The sequence below is a fragment of the Aquila chrysaetos genome, chromosome 1, assembly GCF_900496995.4.
Source record: "Aquila chrysaetos chrysaetos chromosome 1, bAquChr1.4, whole genome shotgun sequence".
In the NCBI taxonomy this organism is placed as follows: Eukaryota; Metazoa; Chordata; class Aves; order Accipitriformes; family Accipitridae; genus Aquila; species Aquila chrysaetos.
The window spans coordinates 65,712,145-65,729,230 of record NC_044004.1 but is presented as its reverse complement, the minus strand read 5'-3'; positions in this window follow the sequence as shown (position 1 = coordinate 65,729,230).

Genomic DNA, 17,086 nt, shown 5'->3' with positions numbered 1-17,086 from the left:
GAATTCCACCAAATCAGAGGAGGAACAGCTGATATTCTGGAGGGTAAGGTCAAGGTACCTCAACGGACTAGATGGCTGAGCTGACAAGAAATGCCATGAAGTGCTACAAAGGCAAATGCAAAGTCTGCACCTGGAATGAAATAATCCCATGCACTAGGATGTGCTGTTGAGCACCTGGCTTGTAACAGCTCTACAGAAAAGCACATGGGGATCCTGTTAAACAGCAAGCTGAACATGAGCCAGCACAGATGGAAGCTCCACTTGATTTGATTCTGAAATGTGAATAAACCTCTGCTTTTGTGTTTCCAAAGAACAAAACCATGGTCCTTTCTAGTGTGAGTGTGAGGTACGTCGAGAATTGCCCTAGGTGTATTAGTACAAACTGTGACCAGCTGGAGAGCTCATCTCACAGTTCCCTTTTTTAGTAGGTAACCACCCCCTGAGGATGTGAGCTGCCAGAAGAAACAGGATTAGCGAAACTGATGTATACGCATGTGTTAAAGCACACGTTACAGGGAAGATGACGCTCCATTTAAAGCATTAACCTGACGCATGTGAAATCTAACACATCCTAGATATGTGCAATGCAGCAATGCATTTTCTGCAGAAGGAAATTCCTTATAATTAAAGCCCAAGCAGAGCTGCTAGAAAAGCTTTCCACTGCAGTGCTGCCTAGAACTGGTGGTTATGCTATGGGTACTTAATGATCTGGCTTTGTGCAGCTAAACCAGGGACTGATTGCCTGGAACAGAGCTTCAGCTGAGGCAGTGGGAACACAAAGACTTGTGAATAACCCTAGAGCTGATGAAAAAACATGTATTGGCAATCCAAGCAAAGGCTGAACTAGAGCTGGAAAGGCTGTAATTGAAAGCAACGCTCAGCATCTTGAAGAAAGGGGGATGATAGGGCCCCTCATCAGCCCCACTGCAGGCTGAGGAGCAGCATTCGTGTAAGCCTTAAAACAGTGTCTGCTCTGCACTAAACTGGCATGCACTGCTGCTGGACCAATCTTTGGCAGGGCATGGTACCGTGCTGCACAGAAGCCCAACAAAACATCTCTGCCCAGAGCTTCTCTGACTGCTGGTGCCCAACAGCTGCCTGGCAGTGGGGTCACCTAGGCATTTGTGTTGGGAAGAAAAAAAACACAGTTGCAGTTACCTAAGAAAGATGTCAAATTTGCATTAGAGCCTCCACAGCTCAGGACACACACAAGAAAAAAACCTCATGGAAAACCAACAAAGAAACAAGAAAAAAAACACTTACTGTGACCTACTGTACCACAAGTCCCCAGCTACAATATAACCTTATTCTTTCTCTGAAATATTTTGCCTACAGCACTCTCCATTTTCCAACCAACCTTGTAAAACATAATAAATGCCTGGCTTCTTCTGGAGCATATGTTGGAAACAAAGAATACTGGAATATGTTATTTCTTATAAAGGCCAGAGAGGGTGTTGTGACCAGTGAAGTGCTAAAATGACATTTGCACTTCAGTGACAAACAAGCCTAAGTGTGTTAATAAAGCCCATGTGCTTTTCACTGGTGGTAAGTGAATTTAATGTAAAGACTGCCCTCTGGAGCAGGTCTGAAGAAAGATCAGACCTGCAAAGTCCACTCATATGCTGCAGACCCAGCAAAGCACAGTCACCCTCCAGTGGTGGCAATATTTAGCAATCATTATATCAACAGCGTGGCTGGCCACTAGATATCTTTACTGTGTGGATTTCACCCAGAGCCATCATCTGTCATGCTGCAAGATAGTCTTAGTGCTAATTCTGGTGGGCACTCCCACCACATACAAGGCATCTGATTTTCCTCAATCCTCCCCCCAGCCTGGGAAAAAATATTCAGTGTCAGTGAAAAAAAAAATTAGATCGTCAGTTTGGTTAAGCTTAAAAATCCAAACTTCAAAGACACTTTGAAGATTTGAAACAGAGAAATTAAGACAGTTTGTGTTTCTGAAGATCTACTTTCACCTTTTGGCTCCCAAAAGAGCATTTAGGGCTTAACTTACTAGCTTTGGTGTTAGGCTTCATAAAGCTTCATTTTACAGACTTTGGCAGCAATATGGCTCTAGGTGTGGCTTTACATTTCTGACCTATACAGCTTCTTCCTAGGGCTGCAGCACTTCAGCTCTGTGTAGAGGGAGTCAGATCAGGGAATTCATCCAACTTTAAAGAAAATATATACCACTCCCTTTCCTTTGGTAATGGTTTTTTTCAAGACAGATTGGATTACTCATCTACATCAGCCTGAGGTTTTGGCTGTGTCACCCCAACTGCCTGGGGCCATCACAAGACCAGCAGAGAAGACCCACCAGTGAGACCCACCAGCAGTTCCCCTCTTGGCTCACTCTTAGACACTGCCTTTATCTTGATGCTAAACACAAACATATGAAGTCAGGCCTCTGAGACATCAGAAGGACACAGCTGCACGTGCAAAGAACTGATGGCAGCAGGAGCCCAAACTTCCAGAGCAGCCTGATGTCAGGACCCTGAGAGCACTAATGGGCCTGATCACCCTCTCCTGCACCTCTGTCTACCCCCACTGAAGCTCAGGCCTGGACATTCACTCCTTTCCTGCACTGTGCTCTATGAACGACCATCACGGGCTGTGTTGCAGCCAAGCCTGGGGGCCATGGACCCCTTTGATCTGGACCCTGACCCACAGAAAGACTTCCCAACATGACCCCAGACTTGCCCTGTCACTATGGACTTGCCTGAAGGTCATTGGGCTGTGTCTGACCTGGGTTACTGTCACTGGTCCCAATCCTGACTCACAGACTTAACACTGCCAGCTTGGCCTGGACCTGCTCCTCATCACCGAGTTGTCTGATGGTCTGGTCACTTTGCTGAGGCTGGCTGCCATCCCCAGGCTGATCCTGCTCACCTGACTTGGACACTGTGAGATGGTCCCTGGCTGGCAAGATCCCTACCCTGCCAGTCATGTTATCCCCTGTGGCTCCTGGCTCCCTGTCCCTTACAGAGCAGCCAGCCCCAGCTGCTCCTTGACAGTTGAGAAGCAATTGCAGTATTTTTTGTGTAAATAGGAGCCAAGACCTGATACTTTCTTGGATGATGATAGCAGATCAGACGGTGATAGCAGAGTCTGAAATTAAGCACAGTAGGCAGGAAAATACTGCACAGCTCTCAAAGGCTCATGCACAGTTTGGACTAAATGGTGGTTCTTTCAAGTACCTGGCCTGGCCATAATATGCAGACTTTGCAAATACCTCCAGCCCAAATTCTCTACTATGTGACAGTCATTCTGTTGGAAGGGACCTTTGGAGCAACTCTTTGTGACAAAGCCATCTTCGTGCAAAGCAGACAGCTTGCTGTGTGCCCAGAGGAACACATCTCCATGGGATGGAAGTGAATGTACATGGATTCAAATCACAGCCCCTTGTTGTTGTTGCACCATTTCTGGTGGCTCTCAGGCTATCCAGAGCTCTGAATGAGGCTCCCTCTGGTGTCAAGCCAACCCAAGATCTAAATAGGGGATGCTCTGCAGTACCAAAAATGGTTCAGAAGAGCCTGGAGACATTGTTCTGCAGTGTTTCATGCTGCTGCCAGCAGAGACTGAAATCTGCCTTCAGGGGCACTGGATTTTACTTCACAAAAAGAAAACACTCCTTGAAGAAGAAAGTGCTTGTTTTCATTCCAGTCCCAAAAGATCAAATGTACCATGATCTTCCAGGAAAAAAGACACAATTCAGCTACCCTGCACGTTGATTAAGCATGCTGATCAGGAAACTTCCCCAAGTTTGAAAGCAGTAAGCTTTTACATTTCAGGCAGTACTTCTGTTTTAGACCTTTTTTTATTAATATGACACTTGCACTCATTATAACTCCCTTTACTGCTGTCTGGATAATAGGACAAAATATAACTATTATCTCTGCTTTCCCCCACCTCCATCCCAATCTTGGAAAAGGTTAGCAGCAGTAAAGAAAAGACTGCTACTACATAATAAAAAAAAATACTCAGTAATGCAAATTGGAATTCAGCGTGATCAAGTAACACCACTTGTAGCAGGAAACACAAAGAAAAAGAAGGAAAAAAAGCTGAACTCACTCATTCTCTTCTGGATATATTGTCATTTATCAGACTTGAATATATAATAAAACCCATGTATCTGGTCCATGAACCTGATTCCTTGATCTACAGCAGTTCTTCTGGATGTCCATGGTGGAGCTCAGGGAGATCTCTACTTCTCAGCAGAAACCAGAAGCCCACCAAGCTGCTAAAATACATCTTGCCCAGTAAAACTCACAGAGGCCATTCCTGCTTCAGTGCTTTTGCCTAAAAAACACAGCTGACTTTCTGTCCACTGGAAATTCATCTTCTTCCTCTCCATCTAAAGGCTGTGACTAATACTGCAGAAGTCTCTTCTAGGATGAGGTTCCCTGTGTACTAGATGTCGGAAATGTATGTGTATCAAAAGAGACTGCCCTTTCTCCGCTAAGCCTGTGGTTTGGAGACTAAGGGAAGAGAGAAGCATCTTCTCCATTCCATAAGTGAAGTGAAGCCCAGCCAAGGAGAAGTGTAGAGTAGGTCTCAACTACTGTGGGCCACCTAAGACTCTGTCCAAGCAAGTCATCCAACCTTCCTCTTGTCAAAGAGAGAAACATCTCCAGAGAGCAATTCAACTCCCCATCTCTAACACCACCTCTAGAAATCATAGAATCATAGAATGATTTAGGTTGGAAAACACCTTTAAGATCATTGAGTCCAACTGTAAACCTAACACTGCCAAGTCCACCACTAAACCATGTCCCTAAGCAACATGTCTACATGTCTTTAAATACCTCCAGGAATGGTGACTCAACCACCTGGGCAGCCTGTTCCAATGCTTGATAACCCTTTCAGTGAAGAAATATTTCCTAATATCCAATCTAAGAGCATTGCTCTTCTTTGGACACACTCCAGCACCGCAATGTCTTTCTTGTAGTGAGGGGCCCAAAACCGAACACAGTATTCGAGGTGCGGCCTCACCAATGCCAAGTACAAAGGGATCATCACTTCCCTAGTCCTGCTGGCCACACTATTTCTGACACAAGCCAGGATGCTATTGGCCTTCTTGGCCACCTTGGCACACCGCTGGCTCATATTCAGCCAGCTGTTGACCAGCACCCCCAGGTCCTTTTCTGCTGGGCAGCTTTCCAGCCACTCTTCCCCAAGCCTGTAGCGCTGCATGGGGTTGTTGTGACCCAAGTGCAGGACCCAGCACTTGGCCTTGTTGCATCTCCTAGGTGTTGGCCTCAGCCTATCCATCCAGCCTGACCAGATCCCTCTGAAGAATCTGCTACCCTCAAGCAGATCAACACTCCCGCCCAACTTGGTGTCATCTGCAAACTTACTGAGGGTGCACTTGATCCCCTCATGCAGATCATTGATAAAGATATGAAACAGAACTAGCCCCAATACTGAGCCCTGGGGAACACCACTTGTGACTGGCCACCAACTGGATTTAATTCCATTCACCACAACTCTTTGGGCCCAGCCATCCAACTGGTTTTTTACCCAGTGAAGAGTATGCCCATCCAAGCCATGAGCAGCCAGTTTCTCCAGGAGAATGCTGTGGGAAACAGTATCAAAGGCTTTACTAAAGTCCAGGTAAACAATATCCACAGCTTCTCCCTCATCCACTAAGCAGGTCACCTTGTCATAGGAGATCAGGTTAGTCAAGCAGGACTCTTAATTTAGATTCAAATCTTAGATAGTAAAAATTAGGTGAGATGGTTCACAAGCCTTTGCCGTTTGAGATAGGGCCAGAAGCAATGAGAGAGGTCAGTGATCTTTATGCCTCCAAAAACTCTTCAAAGAACTGCATAGTGGGGGTACACCCAGGACCTCACTCCAGCTGTGTAAGGTGGAAAGCACAAATCCTACCTTTCCAAGAGACAGGAGCTGGCAATTGTTTGATGGTGGCTTCAAAAGACCAAGCTTTTATATAAATAAATGGTTTATTCTAACTGCAATCAGTTTCAGAGTATTTTAATGCTCTTAGGTAATACTTTATGTTTTTTTCCTGCAGCCAGGAAAGAAAAGCTTTTTCCTTTTTTTTTTTTTTTTTTGCAAAGTAGTAAGTCCAAGAATCCTATGTAATCATGGGGACTCAGGATTAGTGTTTTAGGGTCAACATGAAATATTACTGAGGTCACAGAAGTATCATGACAGTTGGTGCCACTGGTGTTGCACACCAAAACAATAATTTTTTACAATATTTGGCATTTTAAAGTGCAATTCAGCAACTGATTCCAAGCCACATAGCCAACACAAGGGTAAAATCCTATCTCACCTTTCCCACTAGAAGAACAAGTCCTACTCAGATTCTGCAGGTTGACCTTGAATTCAGTGACAGACCACACCTCAAGTACAGAAGAGACTAAACACATCAAATCTTCACTTTAATTAGCTGGGCTGTATCATTTTATACCACTAATTTCATTGCAGGTTTTTCTTACGTGATAAGAATCAGGTATGGGGTTTGTATATGTTGCAATAACCATCAGCTATATATGGCATTCAATCAGTATGTCTATTTTTCCCATATGAGATTGAAACTGTTACCTTTTAATTTACCTTTTACATTTTTAATTAATTTTAAATTGCATTCTAAACAAGGTCTAAAGGAGTCCATTTCCATGTTCATTTCCATCTCCAAATAAATGTTTCTTGCATTGTTTACCCAATCTCAGCCATACAACATAGCTGGGTCTCTCTCACCCCATGCAGCAAATGGAAATCTTAGGAGAACAAACAAAAATGCCCCCTAAACCTGGTAGTGAAAATTATAATTAACAACAGTACTCTTCTTTCCTTTCTGCTGTGAAGGCAGAGTATGCTACTGCAAGGCCATAGTCAGTGGGAACAGTTAAGCTTCCCACTTTTCTCATATATTCCTTTGCATGTTTGCTTATTATAACTTCACTTCCTGCTTGCAATTTACATTCTGTATGCACACTCAGGTTATTATTACATACAGAGGAGAAAAAAGGACCCAAAGCACAAGCATTGTAATTACGGAGAAAGAGTAGATTGTAATTCCTCTTGCCTGGGTCAACTGTTCACTTTTTAGCTCCAATGGCCTGTTAACTCCATTAACACTGAATGTTTTCATCATTGGTCACCACATGTGTAACTTGGTGGAAGTCAATATGCAAAGGATGACCGGGACATCAGTAACAATAAGCCCTTATTTCCAAACAGATTTGCAAGGTCTTCTCCTGTAATCATGCCAAGCCCTAATTTTGGGAAAGCTGGCCAGACAGTGGCAGGTCTCAGCAAGATACGGGATGGATGCAGGAGTTGACATGGGAGGTAGTCAGAGACGAATGCACATACATCTGGGCTGACCCTGCAGTGGTCTCCCTGGCCAGGCTTGCTTACTGTTCCACACTCTTGCAGGGAGATCATCCTTCCTCCACTGCCAGTCCCAAGAGATTGCCCAACACTGCAACCCCAGCAGCAACTCCCCTAGGTCCAGTCAACCCACATACTAGTCAGCTGGTGACACATGTGGCATCAGAGGCAGGGAGATGTCACAGCAAGTTGTTACAGTTGGTGGCCTGAGGAGCAGCTTGCCTCCTCTCCTCTTGAGATGTATTGGATCTGAAAAAGAGCAGGAGATGTCTGAAGGTGAGCACCTAGGCATTAGCTCCTATTACCCCAGCCTTTGCCTAGAGAAGATAATCCTCCCAAAGGAAAAATAAACACTTGGTAGGTTGAATGACTAGTCCAAGAACTTGCTAGCCCAGGAATTAATGCCATTTCATCAGGTACTTGACAGGGTAATTGCACTCAGCTGGTAGGCCAGGATGCAGGCACTGTAGACAAAAGGGAGTTTGGGCTTGTAGGAGGAAGCTGACACCTCCAGCCACTCAACTCCTTAACCAAACTAGTGGTAATTTAGTACAGGCACCAAAGGAGGTAAAGGCCTAAACCATAACCAGGCCAAGAACTTCGCTAGTTCCGATCTGTTCTCTGAAAACCCACAGAGTGACAAAGTGAGCATCGATGCATATGAGCTTGGAAAACTGATCATGCGATTAACACATGAATAGCAGGTGTTTTTTAAGACTCATTTATCAAGGAACAAAGAAAGTTGTGGGTACAAGGAATCTCATGCATACCTTTTGCATCACATGTAATTTGACTGCAAACCAGTCACTTTATTCCATAAACATGACAGCCTAAGTGAGCCTCCTTTGAGCTCTCCCTGCTAAGCAGCTGGCTGCATGGCGGTGATCTCCCCTTGAGCTGGGATGCCTATCAAGGTTGCTCCTTGAGGCAGAAAGACCTCTTACCAACTGCGGATATTTGGTAAGTGACCAATATAGCACATAACCTTGTATTATCGTGCACTAAGATTCTGTATTGGTAACTTTGATTTTTGTCTTGGTAGCCCTGATGCTGTCTTAGTAGTTTTGAATCATTGTTACATACTTTGTGCAGTAAAGTAATAGTGAACCTTGCCATTGAACTTTGTTAAGTCACGCTCTTAAAACATCATATTTCAATAAAACCACTTTTGCTGATATCTTTAAGCTGTCTAAATCGATCATTCATGACACCTCTTCAACAGCATAGAAATGGTCCATGGAGGGCTGGCTCAGCTAGGGCCAGTTCCATGAACTCAGTGGTATGAGCTGGCATTGGTCTCTGTGGAGCAAAACAGACCAACATACAGTGGGGAGGAAGACTTCAGCTGTTTGAAAAATGCTGGTTGTTTCTTGCAAGTAATGTTTTAAAAGGAAAAGGATCCCCTCCCTGCCCCCCAGAAGTACTTTGTTTATTCCTTTCATTTTCTCTCATTTTATTTCTTCCTTCCATCAAACTTTCCCCTTCAGCATGAAGAAATCAAACAAAGGGAAGAGGAGGCAGGGTTTCTCCCATCCCCCAGAGAAGTTATTTGGACATTTAAGTTCCTTGACAGAGGGGGAAAGGGAATCAAAAAAGAAAGATATTTTTTCTGCAAGTACTTTCATTTGGCTAGAAAAAGCTCATTTTTTGATCCCTCTCCCTCTATCACCCTCCCATTAACAGAAAAGAAAAACCTCAACCACATGGTTTCATCCAACTGTTTCCCCCTAACCACTGTCCTTTGGCATTAGAGTGGAGGTACATTGTTAGCAGATTGTATCACCATGCTGTGTCTATGCTGTGGATAAACAGGTAAAGGATGCACAGATTTCACAATGGTATCTGGCACACCCCTAAGACACTGAATTTATTGGAAAAAAAAAAAAAACCAAACAGTTTCACTTTTGCCTCAGTTAAATTCTGGAAACAGGCAAGTGACATCTTTTGTACAGGTTGGGCAAACTTTTTTCTATTCACCTTCTGTTCATTTCTGAAATGCTGCTTTCCCTCTCCACTGAATAATGTTGCTGCATTTCACAGGGTCCTATGAGAACAACTTTGGAAAGTTGCCTTTAACCCTGAAAGGTCCCAGGACTCAAAAGTGTGTTGTGGGTACATGGGGGGAATGCAATCTTAGAAGTAGAAAGAAACGTCAAGTCCACCCCTCCTCAGCACATCCTAAGCAAGGAAATTATATTAGTTTGACAAAACTTACCCTTGAGCCTATGGTAGAAAATTTCTAACTGTACTATAAACAGGTTAAGCAAAGGGAAAACACACTTTCTGACATAGTAAATGATCTCTTATAGAGCGGTTAGATAACCTGAGCCCTTTGCAACTTTGAATTTCCTTACTGTCACAGCCTTGTGGCAGAGAAGCGCTCTTCATCATCTCTTTTTCGTGATAGGAGACATGTCTCAGAGAAGCTGGGTAACTCATTCAGGATCTGGTAGGAGCAGGACTTTAACAGGGACCTCAGGGTACCTCCTAACCAATGGGCCCATCTTCTCAGCCCAGCCTAAAGTCCCAGAAATGAGCTCAGCAAAGAGGGAAAAATTGAGACAAAGCCACTTGCGTCATGAGATGCAGAACAGCCTTTGAGGGACACACAGAAGTCTGCTGATGAGATGGGGGAAGCACAGTATTTATGGAGCAAAGCTCCACACAGCTAAAGCTGACAGCCCACTCTGGCAAAGCTACAGTAGTCCTCATGTCTCAGTAGCTTGGCAAAACCCAGTTTAAAGAGGACTGTGTGATATTTGCTACACCCTGTTTCCAAGGATGACTTTTATCATTGCATGTGCTAGACTAGGAATTGAAAAAAAGACCCATTGTAACATCCATTGTACAGTCCATCTTCCCAATCGCAAACCATCATGTTATACCTCAGTGATGGCAGCAGCTCTGAAAAGTTTATTGCCCTACAAAGCACCATTCGGCTTTTCTGCATGGTATCAGCAGCAGCAATGATAAAGCAACCCTCTCCATTCTCTTTTTCTTCTACATATGAAAAATTACTTAAAAACCCTTCTACAGTGGTTTGGGGGATGAGATGGGGGAGATGTTTTTAACTCTCTGAAGAGTCCTGTGCAATTATCTCTGATATGGATGCACCATTAAGAAATATAAGAGGTACAAGATTATCCAACTGCAAGGTAAGGGAGGTTTTTCTGATGCATGAGGGAGAGAGATGTGTTTTCATCCATCACAGATGTGGCTCCCCGGAATTGCAGGAGTGATATGCCATCTTGTGGACAGGTTTGATGTGACACGTTTCATCTGCAAAAAAGTTCTGCTGCTTTGTATAGGGGAAAAAAATGAAATACAAGAATCAAAGCAGCGTCGACACACAGATAAACACTGTCATGAATATGCAAAGCTGTGGGGTATGCTACAGTGCACAGTAATCACCAGCAGGCAAGGTCCTTTCTCTGGTATGGCAGCTTTCCCCTACTGCTTCTAGGAGGAAAAATACGTTTTCTACAGAGAGGGCGAAGTCTTAAGGGAAACCCTTCAACCATGAGATGTTCACAGCAAGAAATGAAAACCTCTATACCAGCCCCCAACATACACCAAGAATATAGGAAGTTCAAGAACTCCACTGAATCCTGAAAAAGTTACTCAGCTGTGTGTGCTTGTGTACATATAGCCTCTCTCTAAATATATATAAGAATATGTAAAATTTATCTTTTTTTTTTTTTCTTTTTTTTTTTTTTCTTTTTTTTTTACACCATTCCAGCCACTAACCGGCTGAACCGAGGCTAGGGACAGCGACAGACCTATCAGTTAAAAAAAACAAAATACCATTTGTATCATTTGGACTACATCTCCAAAACAGTACCAACTTTGAGAGCACACCTGGCATACAAAGAAGACTGACCACTTAGGAATGGGAAAGAGTAGACAGATTCAGAGCTAGGGGAAAGTCCTTTCAGATCATAATGGGTTTGGGCAGATTCATTTTATATGAATGAGTTGGTAACCTGTGCAATAATCAAAGTGTAATGCAGATCACTTCTTTGCAAATTTTTCTGACAATGAAGATGGAATGGATGTGACAGATGGACTGAGATTTCATGCCACAGTGGATAGCGTCCTCTCTCCTGAAGACACTGACTTCGGTGTCTAGCTACATATCTCCAGGTTATTTCTTTTTTGCTTTTCGTTTATATTACTGATAGTTAAACATGTTCATTTGTCTCTGTGCACTTCAAAACATTGTCCTCAGGGCTGAAACCAACTGTGTGAAAGGCTATGACAGGATTAAATGTGATTATTTTAATTAAGGTTGATTCAAGAGACAAAATAATGAATTTTAGCTAGAAATTTTTTTCCTTTATCCTTTTTTTTTTTTCTTCTTCTTCAGAGACAAACTTCAGCTTACAATATAGTTTTGGAGATCTCCCAGTGTAAAATTAACATAGCACAGTTTTTCATATTTGACAAAATCTCCTCCGTATGCAACATGTAACCTTACCTTCTACTATAAAAGAGATAAAACCTCTGAGTTAAATTTTCCAATTACTACCTGTCTAGTACAGCTGCAGCAGGACCATATGAAGTATTTGGGTTTTACTGGGGAAACATAATTACAGTTTGAAAAATTGTGTTGAATGCATTCCTATCACATCCTGACTAGCAGTTTATATGCTAAAAAGAAAAACGCTTAGGGCTCAATTCATAAGAGCTTTATGCTCCATTTACATTTTTCCATGTAGTTTACTTGCAAAAGTGCATACATAATGTGTGCCTTTGAAGTAATACATGAATTTTGGTGAGCCATTCAACTCCTCACTCAATATACAGAGAGAGGCATACCTTGATCACCTGAGTCACTGAGGTAAGTATGGAAGCACTGTCTTCCAAATAAAATTCACCAAGTAGAAGCAAGACCCATGTAACATAAAAGTCCTACTTCAGATCTAACTTGTCCACAACTACCTTGACTTCAACATGCTAGGACTGAATGTCCCTGCAGTCAAAGTTTCCAACAGCTAGAAGAATTAGGGACCTGAACACTGATGGGATTTGGGAAGTTATCTCTGTTAGATGCCTGTAAATATTTGTGAAGCTCTCCTTATGTAGCAAAACTCAGTAACATTAAGATCCCTAAAAAAAAAAAAAAAAAAAAAAAAAAAAAAAATCAACCTTTATTTTGAATGTATGCCTGCCACTGCATTGCTGGTAACAGGGGTTCAAAAATCGTAACTTGCACCTCCAAAGCAGTGACTACCACTTGGCACATCAAACCTTCTGCAGTCGAGACTGTTAAAGATGTATGCATATTTTAAAAATCCAGTATCTGCTGAGATGCTCCTGAAATAACACCAGTAACCAGGGCTTTAGGAAAACCAAGCACTATCCCAAGATTTGCAATTAAATTACAAAGCTTAGGAAAAACTGCAGGAGGAGGCAACCTGACACTATTTTTTGTTGGTTGTTATTTTTGTTTAGTATTTTTCTGGAGTTTTTTCAGTCATCTCTACACTCTTTTCAAGATGAGGATGCTAAACAAATCTTGTAGCACCAGGAGTTCAAGGTATGTCTCAGGTTTAACAGAAGAAATTACTACAAAGAAAACATTTAATCTGTATTTTTAATTTTTTTCCTTAAAAGTTGCCCTATTTAAGAAATTAACATGGCTAATCAAAGTTATAATGAATAAAAAAAGATTTCAAGATGTAGCTGTTTGGTTAGAGGGTTGTGGGGAAAATTTGAGGCACAGACTTGGTCTGCTGTGGTTATTTAAGTGGCAGACTGAAAAATCCCCACATCACAATACACTGCCCACAGAAAAAGGAGAAAAGAGAAATGTTCAGATCTGCTGTATTCCCATCCACCTGCATTTCCACTTCCTTTGGTGCATGGATCTTGGCTTTTCCCGATCACCAATTGTCTTTCTCTGGCTCCATCCCATGTACACCACTTCCTGCACAAGTATAATAGTCTATAGAATGTTAAAGAAAGGGAGAATCAGCCTGACAGACAAAGTCTGTGTTCAGAAAACTGTGCCACATGTCTTGAGGAAAGACATTGGGCTTCATCCTCCACAAAGAGCACACGATGTTACTATCCAAATGCAAGAAGAGTTAGTGTTCTTGATGAAAGAACGTCTCTCTCCAGTGCACCTCTAGTTTCCTCTGTAAAGATTTTTATAATGCTACAATGATAAATGCTATATTTATTATAGGACAATCTGCCTGAAAATTCCCATCATAAACCTGTTTTACACTGTTTACAGCTTCACCAAACTTAAAGTATCTGTTGAATATTTATCAGGGCCAGTGTCTGAGACTGCTTATTTTGGGGGACGAAGTTGAATCATTTGGGCTGAAGTTATTCATCCATTTCCAAATACAAAGCTAAGAAAAAAAAAAAACCACCTGTGTTTTCTCCACTTTTAAGTGATGGAATCATTCTTTTCTTTGAAAAACTGTTGTGTCTCTGATGCAAACTACAGAGAGCTTGGGACAACAGAGGAAGGGTGGCACATGAAGGAGAACATCACCCTTGAAGTGAGGATGAAGATAAACACAAAGTCGTTTTTAGAACAAAACAGCTGCTCTTCACCAAAAAAAAGTAGGGACTTTTTGAAAGCAAATTTTGTCCTAAAAAACAGCCGACAGAAAGAGTTCAAGATGCCCCGCAAATACAGAGCAGTGATGAAGCCAGTTCTCCCCCAAGCTATGCAGAACATGTATGTCCCTTACGATTCAGCAGCACACAGTATTGACTGAAATCCAGTGGTGGAGAGAGACTTGACCATTACATCTCTCCTTTTCTATTACCACTACCTGATTTCACCAAATCTCTGTAGTGCTGCATTTAGCAACAGAATTTGGAGAACAGTTAAACCAGAAGCACTGAGTGTCTGCCAATTCCTGTGGTAGTACTGGAAGAAATGGCAAGGCAGCCTCCTTGGCTTGCAGCTTAGCAATTATTAAAATAGGTGGTTACGCATGACAAAATACATCTAAATAAAATAAAAGAGGCAATATAGAATCATAGAATCATTTAGGTTGGAAAAGACCTTTAAGATCATCGAGTCCAACCGTCAACCATGCCCACTAAACCATGTCCTGAAGTGCCTTGTCTACGTGCTTTTTGAACACCTCCAGGGATGGTGACTCAACCACTTCCCTGGGCAGCCTATTCCAATGCCTGACAACCCTTTCAGTAAAGAAATTTTTCCTAATATCCAATCTAAACCTCCCCTGCCACAACTTGAGGCCATTTCCTCTCGTCCTATCTCCAGCCACCTGACAGAAGAGACCAGCACCCACCTGTAAGAGACTGTGTTGGCTGGAAATGTTTGTCTCGACATTGCTGCTGCAGAGAGCCTCAACACCCTGTTGCTGTGGGGAAGTACGCGCAAAATGTCCCTGAGGAAACCACCATATCCGCCCAAAGCTAGCAGTGCCTTCCAAGCTGGGAAACCACCGTGAACACCTGGGCATGCGACCATGGAGTGGCACGTATGGTAATGAGCTCCGTGGAAATGGGCAGACTTTTCGGGGAAATCGTGGGGACCGGGACAATAAAAGAACTGCGTACTCCCCTCTCAAAACCGGGAAAACACTGGAAAGAACTGAAAGACTGAAAAGGCAACTGAAGAGCACCTGCAGCGCTTGGGACTGGGACTTTGGCTGGAACCCAGACTTGGACCCTCCATCACCCGCATCAAGACTGAGTCAACGGGACGCTGCTGGCTTCGTGGTGGTGGTAACTAGTCTTGCTATCTCTCTTCCGTTTTCTTGCTTAGGTCTGCCGATTTTTCCTTTCTCCTTCCCTCTGTCCTATCGCTATTATCAGTTGTTATAGGAATTAAAACTTGCAAGGTTGTGCAGCATCTGACCTCGTTTGTGTCTTCATCTTGCTCTTGGGATCGTTTAATAACACTCCCCGATATTGGATCAGGACACCACCTTACTACAACCTCCTTTCAGGTAGTTGTAGAGAGTGATAAGGTCTCCTCTCAGCCTCCTTTTCTCCAGGCTAAACAACCCCAGTTCCCCCAGCTGCTCCTCATAAGACTTGTGCTCTAGACCCTTCACCAGCTTTGCTCCAGCACCTTAGCGTCTGTCTTGTAGTGGGAGGCCCAAAACTGAACACAGTACTCGAGGTGCGGCCTCACCAGTGCCGAGTACAGGGGAACAATCACCTCCCTGCTCCTGCTGGCCACACTATTTCTGATACAGGCCAGGATGCCATTGGCCTTCTTGGCCACCTGGGCACACAGCTGGCTCATATTCAGCCGGCTGTCAGCCAGCACCCCCAGGTCTTTTTCTGCTGGGCAGCCTTCCAGCTGATTCTCCCAATGCCCAACACCTCATGCCTGTTTCATCCAAATAAAAACATTCCTGCAGATTCAGCACATCCCACTGTTAAGTTAGGGGATTATTAAAGCAACTTTTCCAGTTTTCAGTATTCCTTTTCCACTACCTGAACACAGATGTGCACAAAGTATCCCTTTTAAAAAAATGTGCTGGTCTCTGCCATCTATGTTACTGAACTTCACTACAGCAGTAGGAGCCCTCCAAAGTGTGGGTTTATAACCAGTTCTGGTAGGATTCTAACAACATCAACATGAATGGCAGCACTAAAATTAATGGGCTGGTTTATGTGTGCGTGAGCAGTGGTGAACTTGTGTGGAAGAGGGATGCAAAAACAGAAACCCACATGAGCAAAGTGCCTTGGAAAGTCAAAAGAAAGATGCCAATCTCTTTTGAAAGAAGGGCAGGGGGGCAGGAACCCACACCAAGAAAACTAATCCAGTTTAAAAACATACTTTCCACATCTATCACTAAAAATACTTGACGCTTCCTAGATGCCACATTTCTGGCTGAACTGGTGACTAGCAGAAAATACAGCACCTCCTCCTTTCTTTCCCTATTTCTCTCAAGTGTTACTTCAGCCTACTGTTTCATGAAAGTCAAAGCAAGGCAGCATCAGAAAGTTGATTTTTTTGAAGAGAAATAACTAGCAAGAGGGAGGGAGAGGTTATTGAGAGAGCAAATTCACCCAGAGCAGCAAAGGTCAGCAGGATGTCAACAATAAGTACTACACAGGGTAATTGTCTCCACTGACAAATGGAATAAAGCCTTTTGATTCTGTCCTGGTTTCGGCTGGGATAGAGTTAATTTTCTTCCTAGTAACTGGTACAGTGCATTTTGGATTTAGCATGAGAATAATGTTGATAACACACTAATGTTCTAGTTGTTGCTAAGTTGCACTTATCCTAAGTTAAGGATTTTTCAGTTTCCCATGCTCTGCCAGCAAGCAGGTGTACAAGAAGTTGGGAGGAGCATAGCCAGGACACTGACCTGAACTAGCCAAAGGGATATTCCATATCACAGAACATCATGGTCAGTATATAAACTGGGGTGAGCTGGCCAGGAGGGGCAGATTGCTGCTCAGGCATCAGTCAGCAGGTGGTGAGCAACTGCATTGTGCATCACTTGTCTTTTCTTGGTTGTTGGGGTTTTTTTTTTAATTTTATTATATTCCTTTTCATCACAGTTATTGTTATTATTATTTTATTATTTTTATTTGTATTACATTTTATTTTACTGTAGTTATTAAATTGTTCTTATCTCAACCCATGAGTTTTACTTCTCTTCCCCGAATTCTCCTCCCCATCCCACTGGGATGGGGAGGACTGAGTAAGCAGCTGCATGGTGCCTAGTTGCTTGCCAAGCTTAAACCATGACAGCTTCTCTCGAGT